This window comes from Thermobia domestica, chromosome 4 (genome assembly GCF_964235325.1).
Source record: "Thermobia domestica chromosome 4, izTheDome1.hap1.1, whole genome shotgun sequence".
Classification (NCBI taxonomy): domain Eukaryota; kingdom Metazoa; phylum Arthropoda; class Insecta; order Zygentoma; family Lepismatidae; genus Thermobia; species Thermobia domestica.
The window spans coordinates 5,607,134-5,628,045 of record NC_137457.1 but is presented as its reverse complement, the minus strand read 5'-3'; the positions used below and the strand labels follow the sequence as shown (position 1 = coordinate 5,628,045).

At 36.9% G+C, this 20,912-nt stretch overlaps 1 protein-coding gene across 5 annotated transcripts in view; it reads left to right on the top strand.

Moving 5' to 3' along the window:
- The first annotated feature begins 3,430 nt into the window (after positions 1 to 3,430).
- LOC145683688 (uncharacterized) overlaps positions 3,431 to 20,912 on the top strand; it is a 165,089-nt gene continuing 147,607 nt past the window's right edge. The window contains exon 1 of one of the 5 annotated variants that reach the window (XM_081755044.1): positions 3,431 to 3,528. The gene's annotated coding sequence lies outside the window, so the exon portion shown is untranslated. Of the gene's footprint in view, positions 3,529 to 3,777; positions 4,020 to 6,174; positions 6,307 to 20,912 lie in introns of those variants that run through there. The other 4 variants (XM_081755047.1, XM_081755046.1, XM_081755045.1 and 1 more) reach the window with 4 other exon arrangements.

Here is a 20,912-nt window from a genome sequence, read left to right as displayed (position 1 = left end):
TGTTTTTCTTAGTCACGAATAATAAATAAATATTTTTGTCGAAACCGTAAAGAACTTAAGTGAAATTTCAAAGAAAATCAATCTTGTTTAGATAGATTCTGTGTACAAGATCTTAAATTTAAATATAAAGGTAACCAAGAAAAGTTTTGTTGCTTTTTCACGACCTTCTGAAAACATTCTGGAAGACCATGGAATCCATCGCGGTAGAACTTGGTGAGCCGTGAAATTAGGAAAGTATCAGGTGCATTTTGGACTTTTACTAGGGATTTGAACTGGCGTCCTCTAAGGTGATTGTCCAAAGAATGGAACAGGTGATAATCGGATGGTGCAATACCCGGGGAATATAGTGGTTACAATATTGTTTCCCATCCAAGGCGGAAAATGGTGTCCTGAGTCATCCTAGACACGTGGGACTTAACGTTGTCCCGTAAACGAGGACCCATTTGCAATTCAGAAGTGATGGCTCCAGTGTTTTGAGTTTTTGTTGAGCACAGCTCAACTGCTGACACTACATAGTTGCATTGATACTCTGACCGGCTGGAGCTTCGTATATGACCCACTTTTTATCACATGTCAACGCCCTGTCCAGAAATGGCTCCGAAACAGTAAATAAACACAGGCGACTGCCGCATTGTCTTCTGGCCCGGAGTCAAAATATGTGAGACCCATCGACCAAACTTGTAGCGTTTCACAAGTTGATGGATGTGTTGCCGAATGGTTTCTCCACACACTGAATTGTACTCCCAGTTCCTCTTTGTACATGTGTTGGTCTTCTGGCATGTGGTGTTTCCGGGAGTTTCGTCATCGTCCTTAAACTTGTCAAACCATCGCTGCAATGTCCGCGTCGTCACGACACCATCATCAAAGACCTGGCATATCTTCTGTCCCGCTACAGCGGTGTTTGACCTCCATTTGAACTCGTTCAGCACACATGCTCTTATGACACTCTGTGGATGTCCCATGTTCCCTCTGTCTTTACGCAAGTTCACGGTGTGTCTGAATTGGCACAACCAGGTAGTATGTTGGATATACCCACACCAACCACTGACGTTCGCCTTATCTCCACTCGCATTCAACTCACGGTGATGTCCAATGGAACACAAACCTCCACAAAAAGGGACTGGACTTTCTTGGTTACCTTTATAGTTATGCACAAAAGTATATAGCATTTGGTTCCGGGCAGTAGTTCTTGATTAAGCATAATAAAGACTATCTTGAATATAATTTATGGATAATAATAATAATAATAATAATAATAATAATAATAATAATAATAATAATACTAAGAAGAAGAAGAAGAAGCTAAAATAGTGTTTTTAGTTTTCCAGAAGAAAACCAAAATTTTCCTTTCTTTCAGACCTCAAAAACACTAGCAGCAACACTTTTTTTTGACTTTGTACATTGTAGCTGCCCCCCTCAAAAACGACGGCCCCCCTACACAAACTGCTGGCTACATCCCTGGCCATATCCCATAAAAGCACTAAAAAAAAATAGGGTATCCTGAGCATAAGGGGCACAAATCCAATTACCAAAGATGTGAGAAGAGACAAAAATTTTAGGTGTGGAAACGTGAACATTGTATTTTACACTATAGCTATTATTTACAATACCTGTATACGAATCTCTTATGCATTGAAAGGAGTTTCACTTAAATATCTTACATATGAAATAGATCAAACTCAGATCAAAAATAATCTTGAGTATCTTCTGTTTTTAACCAACAAAATATATATACATAATAGTAAAAATCACAAAATAACGAAATAAATACTCACAATCGCACCACACTTATTAAAAAGATTGGAACATTACAAGAAATCATAAAAATAAATCTTAAGAAGTAGTAAAAACATAACCAGGATTTAAATTTATTTCGTTTTGCTCGCAACTTACATAGTTTTATCTAGATACACAATAAATTGCATCAAATTAAGAAATGAGAAATATTCTGTTGATGTTGCGACAAAAGTTGTGCTAACTACGGATTACTTTCTGATATGAGTTATTCCAAGGTCGATATCAGTATCTTCACCCGTGCACGATTACTTTTGGCGCACCACTAGAAAGAATTTTTTAATAGTTAAATTTTTAATATTAATTTCCTTATTTTCCACTAAGAAGTTTCCGCTGGGCTACATGAAAATATCTCACTACGCGCAGATAACATTCAAGGTAACCACCAGAAGTAATTCTAGAAAATTTACAATCCTTTTACGATTTCCGACCACATAAGGCTTCTGAATATGCGGCAGAAAATGCTATAGTGCGTAAAGTACAAACCACCCTGTGCTACGTGGCCACAAAACGTCATGAATTCCGTCAATGCTTGGCGAAGCTCGTGTGGCCCGCGAGGACAGCGTGGAGGTGCGTCCGAAGGGAGGAGGCATGTCAGTGACGGTGGCTATTGGTGTAAGCAAGGATAGTGAAAAGAAGCTGGTTTTTGCAATGATATGAGTTTCAATAGCACTTGTCATGGTTTCTTCCTAATAATGCTTCACTTGTAAACGTAAAATACAGATCTGTGCACTGAGTTGTATTGTACCCCCGCTAGGAAATAACATCTAATAGTCATCTTGCATATGCACTCACTTATTTTATCCGCCATAAGCACTTATAATTATTTCACACTAGCTACACTACACTTGGAAAACTTGAATACATCTAGGGCTATATTTGATAGTAGTAACGCTTGAACTGTAATCATAAAATAATCATCTATACACTGTCTAAAAATAAACCGCCAGTGGAAAGTAACATCTAATTGAGTCATCTTTCATATAAACTCATTTTTAATTTTTATAGCACTTGTAATGGTTTTACACTAATGACCATACACTTGTAAACCTAAAATGTAGCTGCATTATTTTATATTTAATTCTGTCAGCTGCACAAATTTGTTACTGTTAATGTTTATTTTCACACAAAGTATGAATGTTACCCTGAAACCTTCCCAAATGTGATATGCCAAAACTACACAGCACAAATTTAAGTCAAAGTCAATAATCATCAATTTTTTATGAAAAAAAAAAAATACACAGAATTTTTTAAAAAGAATTTCCAAATTCAATCCATACTTGCGGGACTAATACGTGTAATTCAGTTAATTCCGTGCAGGTTTACTTTTAGTGCACCACTAGAAAGTACTGTTGATAAATTATAATTCTTTCACTAATTTCTTTCTTTTTGTGTCATAAGTGATTTGCGTTAGGCGACATGAAAATATCTCAATTGGCATAGATAGAATTGAAGGGAGTCATCATAAATAATTGTCGAAAAATTACAATTCTTTTATGGCTGAGATGGTATTTTCCGCTCATGTATAATGTTTAAAACTAATAAAATGTCTCTGGGAGTTTGAGGACCCAAAATGGGGCCCTTGTTCGAGTTCGATCGAAAGCAACATTGAGAGCTCGTTTATAGACCTCGCTGTGCGTGATTGTGCTGCCATCTGGGGACAGAAATCAAAGGCAAAAACAAAATTTACAAGAGAAATACTTTATACAGCAACACTAAATTAGAATTATTTTGGTAAGTAATTATAATTTAATATTTTTATTTTAATTGTAAATGTTTTAATACATTATAATAGGTCGATAAGTATGTTAAAATTTTAAAATTTATCCGGTAGTACCCACTGTACCAATTGGATTAAAAGGGGGCAAAGTTAAGCTATTCTTCGCCAGTAACAAAGTAGAATAGCGTGCATTTATACGTTGCAATGGCGTAAGGTTATCAGGTTAGAAACTTGGAGCAGAAAGAATTTGACAAAAAAAAAAAAAAAAAAAAAACGAACAACCCACCGCAACATGTGAGTGTCAAACTTATTAGTGATAAAGACAAACAGGCAGGTGGGGAGAAGGCCGAGAAGACTGCTATGATGTGAAAGTGTACTAATTTGAGAAACTTAGACAGGCTACCTCGTCCCCGGTGATAATGCACGTGGTTCACCCGTAATAGATTAGTTTTGCAGTGGATGTAACAAATCATAAGGTTTGACCGGTGGCTCCCAGGATTATAAGGTAACATCAATTTCTTTTGATTTGTAATGCGGCCGAAGTAAATTTAGAAGATCAGGTTTAAAACTGGAAGGGCTTCTGCGACTCGGAATGTTCCAGGCGTAGAGGAAAGTGACTGCTGTTGTTTAAATTTTGGTTTTGGATGAATTGGCTGACATTTATAAATCGTGATAAACCTTCAAAATTAGAACTACAAAACTCCTTTAAAATTTCAGTTTCGGTATTTTACATTGAAGAACGGAAAGGGGGGGATAAATTTTAATGTAGTTAGACCTGCTTATTGTGAATTTCTCTTACAATGGTAAATGTAAGAATAGTTAAGTTTCTTCCAAATAATGGAACCTAAAAACATGATCGCTTAAAGTAACTATTTTCAGTCAAGCATAGGTCCTCAGTCGCCGGGGTGATAGAATTCGTCCTTCCTCTCCTTTCACTTCCACTTAACTTGCATCTTTCAGAATTTAAATGTTAAATTTATGTGTAGGTTAGCACCACTCCACGTCAAATCCGCGTTTAAATCTTTTTGTTTTGTGTGTATTTATTTCTTTATTTGTTAGTTATAGTGGTTGGGTTAGTTTTAGTATTGTTAACGATTGCATACAAAATATTTGGTTTGTTGTTTAATATTATTAGGATCCTCCTAGTAATTTCCATATGTAGTGGGATAATTCGGGGTGATGTTTAGTTCATTCACTGCTTTCTCTCTCCAACCTGCTGACATGTTATTAATGTTCATGCTTTCAATAATGGAATTATATTAAGCTTATTCTCTTGCACGTGGCAGATGTAAATAGTTAGAAAATCGTATTATAACTAAGTGAAATTGGAGTAGGTTTTTATTGAGCCATGGGCGAAAATAGTTAAATGTCTGAAGATTGTGTGTATTCGTAGACGTCTTGCGCCTGAAACGGACAGGTTGACCGCTCGAGGGCGAGTTATATTTCATGCCTTCTGTGTATTTTTGTAGGCCCGGCCATTCTCTATCTCCACCGCTGCCACTTTCATAGGGTGCTCCGCCATTAGGAAAGCTGAGTGAAAATTGTATTTAAATTTGTAAACCGATCTAATATGTATGATGTGAAACCTTGTAATAGATTAAAAAAAAAATCCTAATTGTATGTCAGCAGGCCAAGGAAATGTTGCCACCCCCTTTCTATTTGACTGATGTGAGAAAAGCTTAAGTTCCATTGTGAAATTTAATACTAAATTGTGACAAAGTTTAATTTGGGCAACACAATAATTCATTATTATTTAGAGGTCAAATGGATAGCCTGGAGTACCTTCAGTACCCAGGAGAGTATCCAGCCTAGGCCAAATTTTGAGGAGAGGAAAATGACTACAATGCATAGAACAGAAACCAACTTGTACTAAGTAACCACTAAAAAGTGCGAATGCTATCTAACAGAGTTAGGCTGGGGCGAAGCTGGGAACCGAGACTAGCAAGGGGGTGCGTCCGAAGGGAGAAGGTGGGTAGACGAGTAAGCGTGGGTGGTGAAAACAAGGGTGTTGGCAATGATGGGAGTTGTAATAGCAATTGCCATGATTTCATACTAGCAGCGCTCCACTTGTAAACTTAAAATACAGCTTTTGTACACTGTTAAATATACTCCGGCGGTGGAAAATGATTTCTAATACAATCTTTATTTATATGCACTCACTCGTTTTATCTGTCATAAAGCACTTGTAATGATTTTACACTTGTAACCCTTCACTAGTAAACCTAAAATAGAGATGTATTACTTCGTATTTCATTATATGTCTTGCACAAGTTTGTTCTTTATATACAGTATATGTCTTTTCAAGAAAAGTATTGAATTTTATCTCTAAATCTTGTAAAATGTGGTGCGCGAAAAGTAAACCAGTACCGTTAATTCCATCTAAAATGCATATATTCACTACTAAAAAGCGAAAACGAAATATAAAATGAAGATTTAAAATTGAAGACATATTTGAATAAGGACATACTTGAATAAAGAACAAGGACAAAAATATAACACATACGTTTGATCAAGGTATAATTATGATAATGAAAGAGAGGTCGAAAGTGGCTTGTCAAATTCGTACCAATTTAATCAAAAAGGTGAAAGAAGAGAATGTTTGCAGTTTAAAAAGAGAAAAAGAAGTCTCAGTTTATTCGGTGTGTCTCATTGCTTTTAAATATCTTTTAATTTTTTTTTTTTTACTTGAGATAATTATGCTATGTGATCTGTGATAATTCTCATCTTATAAGTTCTTGGTATTTATTACGTATAATGATTGCCTTATTTTAATGACTCTCATTTTACAAGAGGTAATAGTTTTATCTAGCGTTTAGTTTATTTATAGTGATTGAACATCGCCCTAGTACCTTTTTTTTTACTTTTCTGTTACCAAAATAGGTAACGTACTCTTAATATGTAGATTATCTTCGGTAAGTCCTTACGTTGAGCAAGGCGGTGCTATCCTGTTACTGTTAGTATTATGCAAAGTCTGTCACTGGTTCCTTGTTGTTCCTAATTTATATAAATGTACTTTTATATTCTATCAGCAGATGTTCTTGCTGTTCCTGATTCACATAGTATTGCCGAGAGAGCTTCAGCGAGTGAAGGCGGGTTAGAGCCCCGCAGGGCACGTTGTTTTCTGTCTTTCGTTCTTGGAAAGTGCAACTAGAACTGGGGACCGGTTCAGATGAATTGGTTCTTGTCACTGCCTTGCCTAAAGTAAAGAGTTGCCTTATCTTCTTTCATAGTGCAGAGGTTGCTACTGCAAGTAATTACTACCACTATAATTTCTTCTGTAGTTAGTCATCCGCTAGGTTTTCGACTAAAAGCTCTTTTTCCCCTAAAAACAAAAAAGATAGAATTTGCTTATATAGGATAAATTCTAATTACAAAGGGAAAAATTGTTCCCTAAAATTCACAGTTTTTGATAACTATAACCGTTTTTTTTTTTTTTTTGGTTTGGTCAAGTTACGTTACGTTCTATTTACATTCATGGTTTCTATAGATCGACAATAGCTATCACAAGATGTGCGCTATAATGTTTTGTTTTAATCCTGTTTGTCCATTGCACACACTGTATTTCTATTCCATTTACTTCACATATTACTCACACATTAATTATATTCCACTACCAACAACTCATTTCCCCTTAAAATTTCTGTCTTATACCTACTTTGGCTTCCCCAATTAGATTTAACCTCTAATTTCTGTTAATATTATATTAGGTTATGTACAGATTCACTTAAGAGGACCTTTTTGTGCGTACACGACAAAAAGTATTGTGCGTGCACGTTAAGAAGTATTGTGCGAAAGACACTAACCAACTGGTGCTAGTAGGCTACTAAAAACCACAAATACTCTACAGAACTGGATCGCAGTAAGGTGCCCGAGCGGTAACGAGGGGGAACAGACGAAAGTGCGTATACACATAAACGAGAATAGCGCAAAACACTATGTAGCATAAAAGAGAATGTGTAGCATAAAAGTATCTTACCTTTCATATGAAGTATACATTTGCACTTTACTAAGCACGATATACACTATGTGATCAAAAGTATCTGGACATCCCCAAAACATACGTTTTTCATATTAGGTACATTGTGCTGCCACCTACTGCCAGGTACTCATCAGCAACCTCATTAGTCATTAGACATCGTGAGAGAGCAGAGTGGGGGGCTCAGCGGAACTCACGGACTTTGAACGTGGTCAGGTGATTAAGTGTCTGTGGAATACTTGCGTCAGAAGTCTGTACGCGAGATTTCCATACTCCTAAACATCCCTAGGTGCACTGTGTCTGATGTGATAGTGAAGTGGAAACGTGAAGAGACACGTAGAGCACAAAAGCGTTCAGGCCGACCTCGTCTATTGACTAACAGAGACCGCCGACAGTTGGAGAGAGTCGTAAAGTGTAATAGGCAGACATCTCTCCAGACTATCACACAGGAATTCCAAACTGCATCAGGATCCACTCCAAGTATTATAACAGTTAGACGTGAGGTAAGAAAACTTGGATTTCATGGTCGAGCGGCTGCTCATAAGCTACACACCACGCAGGTAAATGCCAAATGACGCCTCGCTTGGTGTAAGGAGCGTAAACATTGGACGATTGAACAGCGGAAAAACGTTGTGTGGAGTGACGAATCACAGCACACAATGTGGCGATCCGATGGCAGGGTGTGGGTATGGCGAATGCCCGGTGAACGTCATCTGTCAGCGTGTGTAGTGCCAACAGCAAAATTTGAAGGTGGTGGTGTTATGGCGTGATCGTGATTTTCTTGAAGCGGGCTTGCACCTTTAGTTTTACATGGCACTCTTACAGCGCAGGCCTACATTGATGTTTCAAGCACCTTCTTGCTTCCCGATGTTGAAGAGCAATTCGGGGATGGCTATTGGGTCTTTGAACACGATCGAGCACCTGTTCATACTGCACGGCCTGTGACGGAGTGGTTACACGTCCATAACATCCCTGTAATGGACTGGCCTGCACAGAGTCCTGACTTGAATACTATAGAACACATTTGGGATGTTTTTGAACACCGACTTCGTGCCAGACCTCACCGACCTACATCGATACCTCTCCTCAGTTCAGCACTCCGTGAAGAATGGGCTGCCTTTCCCCAAGAAACCTTCCAGCACCTGATTGAAAGTATGCCTGCGAGAGTTCAAGCTGTCATCAAGGCTAAAGGTGGGCCAACACCATATTGAATTCCATCAGTACCGATGGAGGGCGCCACGAACTTGTAAATAATTTTCAGCCAGGTGTTCGGATACTTTTGGTCACATAGTGTAGGTATTATACCGACACCCTGGAGCGGATCTAGAAGGTAAAATTTTGGAGGCAGCCACAACCAAGAATATGATAGGTACCGTCAAATGGGGCTAAATCGGACGGATATGGGACATTTTCAACCTTGCTGGAACTACGCTAAATTAGTTTGTTAATGTAAATAGGTAAATCGTGGGGAATATGTTTCAGGAATAAATATACGAAGAAAAGTATTTTTGACCAACTGTGCACATATTCCCGCACGTGACCGTATGTGATGGGATGATTTAGGACACGATACTATTTCTGTATAATAGTCCAACACTGTGTCACTATGGTGCGAAATTGGACCGTAAACAATATTTAACAGCGAAAGGAATGTTCTCGGGTATTTAATTGGATGATTTCATAGCTTCAGTCACATATTTACAACTATACTTAACATAGTAACATACCAATACCCAGTAAACTTTCAAAAGAAAAAAATACATATTGGTTTGAAGCATTAGGACGATAGGGAACAAGAAAAATTCCGTTTCGTTTGTCTTTTAGTGCTTCAGATTAATATACGGTTCCGTAGAAGTTTACTCCTCACTTCACGAGGCTTAGTTAACACTCGGAAAATCTGTTCTTTGTCAACCCTATCTTCATCAATAAGATAAGCTTTCACAAGATACCAAATATTCTCAGATGCAAACAGAGACCCCAATTTTAGGGTTACCATATTTTAAAATTAGAAAAGAGAGGGATTCTAAACCATAAGTACTGATGTGAACTTGTGTATTACAAATACTGTCCTGGGATCCTTCGGAACTTTTTTTTTAGTGATTTCTTTGTTAAGTGACACTTCTAATGTACTTTTCTAACGAAAATAAAGTAAAGCAAATTTACTTTTTGCCTTTAATGTTTCATTAAGTTTAACCAAAGTGAGTCTCGAATTGTAAAGTAAGTATCACAGAAAGATATCTGTAAAGCAAGTTTTCAAAAAAAAAAAAAAAAAAAAAAAAAAATCGTACTAACATACATAATTACCATGGTTTCACAATATACCTATGTAATACAACCTAAACATTTTAAAAGAAGAAAACATATTAATAATGAATCTAATCTAAACGAAATGCTAGCAATACCATGATACAATTTACAATCATTTCTGAATATATAAAGGCTAGGCGAACACATAGAATAGGTAAAACATAGACTTGTTTAGCTGAACTGGACAGAATGGTCATCAAAGAAATACGCACCCATGAGATCATACAGTAGTATTCATGGCTTGAAACAAAATCTGTATGATTATGCCACTTTTTTTTTTTTTTTTTACACATTTTTCACTCTCATTAACTTCCGTTAAAAAATATCTAGTCCACAAAAGCGAGTGGTTTTTCGTGACTAAGAGTTGATTAGGCGGTTGACGAATATATGACCTGGAAATCGGGTGATATCTGCTAAAATCGTATCCAGTATGAAAATTGTATCCAGTTAACCTGATACCTACGGTATGGAGATACGTGACTAGAAACACGCCATTACTTTCACACACACGAGCAGTGTTACATTCCCAACAAAAAACTTATAGCTTTTCAAATAGAGCGTATATCATTTTATGCCATTAAACAATTGGATTAAAACGTGAAAGAATATAAGCAAAAGGTAGGTTATCATTGCCAAAATAAGGGAGATATGAGGCTGTAAATTGAAAAATTATAGGGTCCATACAGAGAAAGGAATAAATATAAAGCAACAACAAGACAGAAGAAGGAACAATTTGACAGTAGGGAGTAAACTATAGCATCCACTGATATGGGCGTAATTTCGTTTGGCTGTACGCCAACTAATAACGTGGCACCGTCTGAAATCGGGTTACATGCGTAGGATCGAAACTGCGTAGCATCGAAACTGCGTACGACCGAAACTGCGTACGATCGAATCTGCGTACGATCGAAACTGCGTACGATCGAAACTAAAACCGGCGTAGGATCGAAAACAGATAAGGTCTTATGATCGAACAATAAAAAAACAATTATTTTATAATCACAGAATATTAAGTAATAGTATTTTTTTGAAGTTATATAGGGAAAAATCGGAGTAGGATCAAAACTGTATACGACCGAAACTGCGTAGCGTCGAAACTGCGTAGGATCGAAACTGCGTACGGTCGAAACTGCGTAGCGTCGAAACTGCGTACGATCGAAAGTGCATAGATACGAAACTGAGAAATAAAATAGTGACAAATATAATTAAATAATCATACAGGGGTGTACCCAGGAAGTTTTTCTTGAGGGACTATGACTTATTCAAGAGGACCAAAAAAGCTAAGTCTTGTCTCAGCAGGGAGAAAGGAGAATCCTCCCCCCAAAAGCCACTACTTCTGATCAAGTTGGCAAATTCCTTGTTCAGAAGATTGCCGTTAAGTTCAATTGACTTAGCTTAACATTTTCTTAGTTACCTAGTTGCTGTGAATTGTCACTTCTTTTATAGACTTTGCAGGTGGCACAATCGAAGGTTCATGTAATTAGTTCAAGTTTTTGCTAGTTTGGGCTTCGTCCCAAATTTACTAACTTCCAGGGTTGTTTTGTTTAAAACAAAATATTTAAAACAAATGATTAAAACTTTTTTTTAACAATTGATTTTGTTTAAAACAAATTTTGTTTATGTTTTAAACATTTTGTTTTAAACACGTTTATTTTGAAGACTTGTCTTAAACATATGTTTATTTGCATTTTATTTTATGTTCGTAAAAAAAAGAAATCTTCCAGAGCAAGAGAACTGTCCAAAAGTGCTCCCCAATCAGAAGACTATTTTCTTCCCATGTGAATGGTTTGATTTCTCGTGGCTACAGCAGGTCAATGTGGTGATCTACAATTTATTTTGTCTCTTTTCCCCCTTATTTTTAACGTATATTGTATTGTTTAAATGCTTCTCAGTTAACTTGCGAGAAAGTGTCGTAGTCGAAGGTTGGACTACTTATAGAACTGATATTAAAAAATAAATAAAATAATTATCACGGAAACAAACTGTTGTGTTGTATTCATTGCGACGTTGAGGTTCTGAAATTAAAATATCGCAAGCATTCGTTTGTACAGTACATGTTAGTTCTGTCTCCGTACAACATGGAATCGTTTAACATGGATTATGCGTGAAGAAAAGAAGGACATGATTTGATACAAATTTATTAGAGTAACTCAAACTCAATCAGGTAAGTAAACGATCAAACGAGTTTGTCACAAAACGTGTAAGAAAGAAATGGGTGGTTTAGTTCCAAGAACGAAAATCATTATAAAAAATGCAATGCTTGGTAAAAATGGAAACCCAAACAAATGGTAAAAATGTTGATCCGAAAATTGCTTCTGATGAATCTAACGTCAGTGGTGTGGCTGAGATGCAACTGGAAACTTCAGGTAACAACTAATTTTGTATCAACAATATCTTTTTCATTATATTATGAAAATTTTATTTCGTACCTCTTCCCCACCACAGTTCTAAATTTTCTTTGAAACTTTACAACTTGGCATAGCTTGTATGAAGAGACCAGGTGAGAAACGCAAGGTATGGCAGTCGATCACGTAACTAACCAAGTGTGATACTTATTATAACGTTAGTGCTGAACGTCAAGGTCTGGGACAATTTGATCTCAATTTGTTTGTTTGTATGTATGTACCACGCTACAGGGTGCAATATTCAGTCTTTTAACATTAATTTTTGAGGATAGAGACACGAGGCGTCGGAATTTGCTGTATAGATTTTGACTGCGATCCCACGTAAAATTTCAAAATTAGTGGGTCAGATCCCACTTTAAACAAAAAGCCCTGTCTAATATAGCCTTGCTACTGATGCAAGATGTAATCAATCAAACTAAACAAACTAATTTTATATGTTTCGAACAAACTTGGGTTGCAGGATAAATTTGACTTCAACTCAACATTTAGAACACAAGGGACCCAAGTTCATTTTCAGAAAGGTTCACTTTTGCTCAGCAAACGTAATATCTTCGTAGCATAGGGTATGAAATAAATGAAACAAAAACCACGGGAAAGCGTGTGGACTAGAGTTTCATAGGACAACCGCTAGACAAGGGCGTTGACGGAATGGGGAGGAGAGCTAATTTTCCCTTCCCCCTCCTTGCTCATACATTTAAGATATTAACATTATACTTGTATTGTGTATGTTGCAGCGTTGGAATGATTAACAAGTCAAGCTCCGAATGTCATAGTCAATGATGCATAATTACGTTACATAAATGCAGAATGTGTCCAAAAGAATACATCGACGTAAAATGTCATATTTTCACAACCACGAATCCGAGATGAAAGAAAGAAAAACTACCTGAAAAAAAGGAATCTAGAATTTTGTATGATTGCCGCTAGATAGGGGCGTTCGTTTAGAAATCATCCGTCTTCTACCCTGAATTTCAGATTTTTGGGGCAGTAATGCAGATTTAGAAACATTTTGCTTAGCAAAGTCCAACATTTAAAAATTGAAGTCCTTGCACCGAATAAATACGGATTTTGATCATTGGCCGTAAGGAGCTATAGGCCTATATTGCTTTCTTGTATAATTTTTTTACCCAAGGATTTCAAAGGTGGCTCTACTTTCGAGTTTCGGGCCTGCTTAAAATTCAGGAAATTGGATCTTAGCAACTTCCCAGTTTTAATCATCTGTATGTTCTTCGTATTTATTCGGTGTAATTACCTCAGGCTTATTCTGTTGGACTTTGCTTATCAAAAGATTTCTAAAACTGTCTTACCGTCCCCAAAATCTGAAATGCAGGGTGCGGATGAGGGTCGTTGCCCTCCTGTTCCACTGACGCCCTTACTAGCGGCTGTCATATGAAACTATCCCACGCCTTTTCGCATGGTTTTAGTTACATTTGTTTTGGATTCTTGACTGCGAAGTATTATTTTTTGAAATAGAATTCATTTGCTGAGGAAAATTGAAGTTTATTGAAAATGGATTTGGATCTATTGTACTCTGAACGCCCCAAATATTACCTTTCGTCAATAAATTTTTGACTCAAAAAACAACCAATTACATAGACTTGCAGAAAATATAAAGTTAGCACAATATGAAGTGTGCTTCAAACATTACTTTTCGAAAACGTAGCCCTATTATTATAAAATAATTTTATTAGCACCAGTGTTATGAAGTAGTAATCAAATTTTGCAACAAAAATCTCACCCGCCTCCACGAAACGCTAGCTTACCCCCTAAAGGCATAACTACAAAACTTTTAGAAGCGGTAACTCGAAATGATTTTCTTTATGGTTAAAATAACCGCACAACAGCATTTCTGGTAAAATTCTAGCCCTCATGTAACATGACACCATTTGCATTTGAAATTTCGAATACTAAGCACAGATGTTCGCCATGATGCTTGATAGCACCATCTGATGTGTCAGACCACTTCCAAGATTCATCATTCTCCCTCAACCCGTTGTCAACGCACAAGGATGGTGAGGACTTTTGTTTTGCCATATATATTGATAGATTGTGTGAAACCTCTATAGTTGGTAAATTTTAAAATCTACCTTAAAAGCTTACTATATCCAAGAAAATACTTACTGTATGAGAGTCACTGGCAAGAGGGTGTAATAAAAGGGGTCGTTATATGAAATAAGTTGAAAATTACTAATCTATACGGAAATGTTCTGTACCCAACACTGTGTAGTCTTAAAGAGAATAAAATAAATGAAAAGCTCGGTTGAAAGAGCAAAAAGTCTTAATAAATACGTGATTACACGATTTTGAAATATGTTTAAAATAATATTTTAAACTGTTCAAAATGTTTAAAACATGTACTTTTACTTTTTTGTGTGTTTTTTAAAACATCTTTAAAACATTTTAAACACTTTTTTCATGTTTTAAACACGCGTTTTGTTCTTTTTTTTTTTAAAAAAAACTGTATTTTTTCCAACCCTGCTAACTTTTGACCAAGTTGGAAAATTAGAATGCGTTGCTGCCAATATTTACTTAAAAGACTTCCGTTTCTTTCAATTGACATTTGGATTAGCATTTTCTTACTTACCCAGTTGCTGTGATTTTCAATTTCTTTATGAACTTGGCAATTGGCAAAATTGAATGTTTATATAATCAGTTTAGTTTTAAGTAGGTGGGAATTTGTCGCCAGATACAAAATTTCTCATCCTACGGCCTCGCGCCTCATAAACCTACTAACATACCAAAATTCCTAGTTTTTATTCCGATTTCAATTACGGTACCTAAAATATGAGATTTTGTACATCCAAAAAGTCTATTTAAATTACACAGTTTTTTGTCTCTTTAAAGCTGCTAAAAATGGAAAATATTCACTTTTGGAAATTTTCTATATAGTCCCAGGAGGCTAAAAACTTTGCCAAATTTAATCCTTGTAGTTCTACTGGAAGTGCCTATACTGTAAAAAATCGTTGTATTATTTCAACGACATGCCTATGTGTTAGCACGATTGTGTTAAAATATAACACAAACAAGTGGTTAGAACAACTCACTCTCCGTTTGGAGTTGTGTGTCAAATGCCGCTAGTTGAAATGACACACAGCCTGTGTGTTAACATAAGTGTAGAATCTTCGGTGTTGTTTTCTGCGTGATTGCCATATATGTTGGGTATCTAATTATAAAGGCTTATGAACTGAAGCTACAGGCAAACACAGTAGAAAGAAATACTTAAACAAATCCAAGTATACGCAAAATTTCAAAATACAAACCGCGCGATGTGTTTTCAATTGTTTTACAAAATGTTTCTGAAGAAACCCTAACAGCACAAGATGTGCTAGGCATGTACCATTTTGGTGTTCTAAATTCATCTCCCACATTTGATGCATTTATTGCTTCTTTTTCAAAGCGGTTGTGTACTAGAAGCAACAAACGCATCAACTTTATTAGATGGCAACTGGCGCCGATCATTTGAAAGTGAATATGGAAGAACTACAAAATAAAGTAAATAGACAGTCGTCATTTTGTAATAAAATTAGGTCTACATGGCGAGCAGATTTTATCCCGAACGGTTATCGTCGAATATACGCGGGTTAAAGGAGCACTCTGATTAGCCAAATTCAAAAGACCTTAAGAATTTATCCCTCTACAAGCGACGGTTTACGTGTTATAGGCTGCCAAAAACATGAAAAAAGGAATTTTAAAGGTCCATAGCTCCAAAACTATGGGACCTACCGCAGTCGGGTCAAGACTTAACTTAGGAACTAGTATGTGCCCTATCCAAAAATGCGTATGTCAGAATCCTGAGGTGCTTCCACAACAATTTTTATAGAGGGAGTTTAACTACGGGCCTATGATATAAAGTATTCTCCAACTACCTCCATAAAAATTGTTGTGGACATCTTAGGTGAATTGAATTTTGGACATCTTAGGTGAACTTTGGACATCTTAGGTGAATTGAATTCTGTATGGAAATGGAAAACATTTCAGTTTTATTTAAATCTTGGAAAAGAAACATTCTCTGTGTGCAAGAGGTTAATCTATACACATGACGATACATCACTCCAAATGTTTTAAACATATTAACTGGCAGAGTATATAGTTATCCTGGGGGCAAGAAAACAAAGGGATTTTTACTGAAATTAAAAATCGTAGTATGGTGGTACGTACCATACGCATGAACTTACTTTGGAGGAGGGGTCCAAATTCAATGCGAAGATAAAGTATTTTCAGATTTGTCAATTTTCGAAGTTTATGTTTATAATTCCGTACCTATACGTCCGAGCGCAAGTGAACTACGTCAGTCAAACATCGGTCCTTACTGAACAAACTTGGGCACAGATCGTTGCAATTGCGTAATTAGGAGGCGCACCATAAATTCGTATTTAGGTTCTAAACATCGTGTGTGGAGGTTTTATCGGGGTTCTCCCGTTTCCTTCCACTTTTTTCATTCCACCATTTCATTCATTTCTCATCATCAGCGTCTACTTTAGCCTAACCGGCATAACCGTAGGACGTGAAACTAAAAGATTTCATTTCATTTCATTTTCGTATTAAGGTTCTAATCCTTGATTTTTCTCACTTTTATATTTACCATAATCTATTAATTTTTAATTACTAGCTTCGTTTATTCAATATCGACATGATACTTTCAGGATATATTAGTGGTGGGCTAAGGTTTATTTGAAGATAGTTGCATCTGTCTCTTAGCAGTATTTCCAGCCATAGAACTATTTATTTCCAGACTTTTTTTGGTAAAAATTTCCTTTTTTCCCTTCTAAAATTTGCCTCTTATTTCCTTCTCTTCTATTGGCTACATTGGAACGAACATACCAGATTCTGGAAGCCTCATCCTTGACTTACACAACGCACTATAAAAAGTTTCACTTGGATAATTGGGGACACTACAATTCCGGTCTTACAGTATACCATATTACATAATTTTAAGGATAATAGTGACTTTCTAGGAAAAATGATATACTTTTTAAAATTACATGCTTAATTTGAGAGATATCATCATGATACTAGCTGAATATATTATTGGTGGGCCAAAGATTACTTTAAAATTGTTTGCTTCTGAGTGGTAGCAATGTTGCCAGCTACAGAAAATGTTAATTGTAATTGTTTGTAAAAAATTTGGGAAGTTTATCCTTTCCCCCCTATTATTTCAGTGTCCTTGGCTATATTCAAACCAACGTACAACTGTCTGGAATCATTCTTGGCCTACAAAACGCACCATAGAGGAGCACGATTGAATAATTAGGGAAGACGGTGAACCACCATGTATGCTGATTTTTGCTTCTGACGCGTAAGAAGTGCCAAAATTTGATGTGTATTATGAGAGAGTTTTTTTCTTTCTCTCTTTGTATGGCAGCCAGCGACTTCAGGTTTTTACTGTACCTTGTCAACATACCAGAAAATTCTTTTTAGGTGACTTGAACCCCTGTGGCTTCGGTGTTCCCAGCTAGAAAAAATCATGAAATTCGGCTAGGGATTTTTTTTTTAAATTTCACTCCTACATTTTTTCAATAATCCCTTCCGTTAGCAACACTGCAATCTAACTTACACCAAAAAATAGCCATGTCCCTCTTCTAAAATACAAGACGTAAACGATATCAATCGGGATAACAGTGTTTGGGCAATAAATCATTAACTGAAAGTCTACCAAAAACCCCAAAATCGATTTCGTCCCGAAAGGGTTAATGAGATATGCGCGCCAAAGATTTCGGGCTCTAATTTAACGTGAGCCCCCCCCCCCAAGTTTCTGGGCTGGTCCAGAGAATGAATGGCCTACATAGTACTGTCTACGGGCTGGATAGGCTACCAAATTTCAGCTTTCGTTCTCCCATAGTTAATGTGATATAGGCGCCGAAAATTTGGGGGCTAACTTCACCAGAGCCTCCCAACTTTCTGGGCTAGTCGAGATAAAGATCGATGGGCTAACAAATTTCATCTTTTGGGCCAATATAGTTAATAAGGTGTGTGAAAATCAAAGTTTTGGGGCGTTAACTTAACGTGAGCCCTTAACTTTTTGGGCAAGTTGAGATAATGAGTGTACCAGGTACTAAACTTCATGGGCCTTCCAACCCATTATTATTTAGCATTTGGGGCACTCAAGGAACACAGATATAGGGTCTCCAAATGTGAAAATGAAAATGCAATCTTTAAGTTTTATGTCCGACTGTCATCCTGGGTAGACTAAAGGAGACGCAGATGATGAGAATAAATGGAATGGTGAAATGAAAGAGTTGTGGGAAAGGGAAACTCCAAGAAAACCCTCACACACGGTGTTTGTTCACCACAAACCCCACTTTGCGCAAGTTGGTATAGAACCAGGGCCCCGCAGCATGTGTGAACCCTCTGCCACTAAGCCACTGCGGCCCGGAAGTCCTCGAGACGAGACACATAGGCGTATACCTAACGTGTAATTTGTTCGTAGCGGGAATTTCTGTTATGGTATAGTTAATTACATACAATGAAAAACCGAAAATGTGATGTGGACAATCGCGAACAAGCAATAAACAATCTGCGTGATTTGTTTTAGATTTCGGAAAATAGGTTCTGCCAGATTTACGCTTATCGACTGTAATCGTTTATTTATTTATTTATTTATTTGGGAGGGAAGCAAAGTATAATACATTTCAGTCATTACACATGCAAAGAGATGTTTTATGGTAATTGTTTTTTGCTGAAATATAACTTCGGTATTTTTTATACGTGTTTAGGAGCTGAGATTATTATCTAATAATTATAAGGAAGATACAAGTTTTTTTTTTTTTTTTTTTTTTTACGAAGATACAAGTTTTTCACCTTCGTACAACAATTCATGTTTAATAGGCGTATAGAAGGGGCTCATGCCCAAAACATTGGGACTCCATTTCTGGGGCCCCATGTTGGGGGCCCGGTTCCTGACCACCACTGTGCTGAGGGAAATCGGATCTTTCCAACGTCACCATCTGTATGCAACAACTCCATGCTGAAACGAGAAATAGAGTGAACTCAAGCCCAACATTTCGGAACCATATTTTCTGGAGCTTCGAGGCCAGGGCCCAATTTCTGACATTACCGCTTTCGTTAATCGACCCCGACCTTTCAAACGCTAACACTATAGTACAACACCATGTTAAATAGGCAAATAAAAGAGACCTGAACCCAAACTTTTGGGATCTCATTTCTGGAGTCTCAGGTCCCGGAGCTTTCCAACACCACAATATGTATCCAATAACTCCATGCTTAAAAGAAAAATATAATGAAGCCAAGCTCAAAATTTCGGGACACCATTTTTGGACCTTTGAGACAAGGGCCCAATTTCTGACGTTAACACTGTGCTCAGACGACCCGAACATTTAAAAACTTCACCACCCACCCACATACAATTCCATGTTTAATAGGCGTATAGAAAGAACCCGCGCCCAAAACTTCGGGACCCCATTTTTCTGGAGCCTCATGGCTGGGGCCCGGTTTCTGATATCACCACTGTGCTCGGGAGACCCGGACTTTTCCAATGCCACCATCTGCATCCACTAACTCCATGTCTAACACGGCTTCCCCATTGTAGGAGGATTTTGACGAATTTTCTGCAGGTTCTTTACAACTATTTACAACGTTTCAAACTATTCATAAGAAATGAAATTTCAATACATTAGAAACTATGTTCTTTTAAAATGTTCAAAATGGATGACAGCATTGATTTCCAGTAATAGTTGTAAACTTTCGTAATTTTATTCTCTATTTGAATAGTAGTTTAATTTCGAATCTTTTACGGTTAAAAATATTTTTGTGAAATGTAACGGAATACATTGAAATGCTCCTACCCCCACGGGTACGCGTTCCAATTATAAATCGATTTGAGGTTCAGCGTACAAATGAGAAACTCCCAAAGCGAAGTACAATATTGTAACGTTGTTGACATACATATGAATAACTGGTGATTAGGTCGTTAAGCTGTACATAAAATCATATAAATTTTCATTCATATTACGCAGACAAGTACACACAGAACAGCATATGAATCTTTATCTGACTTTTGTTTCTCTAACTTTCTGATAGCCTTTAGAAATAATATCTTTACAATCGAAATATTCGTTAAACATTATTATTATTATTATCCTTCAATATTCATTATACATCATATTCTTCATTACTTTAAATTCTTCATATTACATAACTATTTTACATTATATTCCGTCGAAGCTGTTTCAAAGTTAGTATTACACTTCTGACATAGTCATCATTACAAATCATAATTGATTCTCAATCCATACGCCTGTAACTTGTCCATCCTACCTGCAGTGTGGATCCTACGCAGTTTCGATCCTACGCAGTTTCGATCCTACGCAGTTTCGACGCTACGCAGTTTCGATCGTACGCAGTTTCGACGCTACGCAGTTTCGACGCTACGCAGTTTCGACCGTACGCAGTTTCGACGCTACGCAGTTTCGACCGTACGCAGTTTCGATCCTACGCAGTTTAGGTCGTGTGGAGTCCATGTATATAACCCTAATTTATAGCTGCACAGGTTAAACAAATTAAAGAGAGAGAAAAAAAATATATTTTTTGAGCGCATGATTAAAACTTAAATTATTTCAGGGCAACTGCGTAGGATCGAAACTGCGTACGGTCGAAACTGCGTAGCGTCGAAACTGCGTACGATCGAAACTGCGTAGGATCGAAACAGGTTTTGAGCTGAATTTTTCGATCGTACGCAGTTTCGATGCTACGC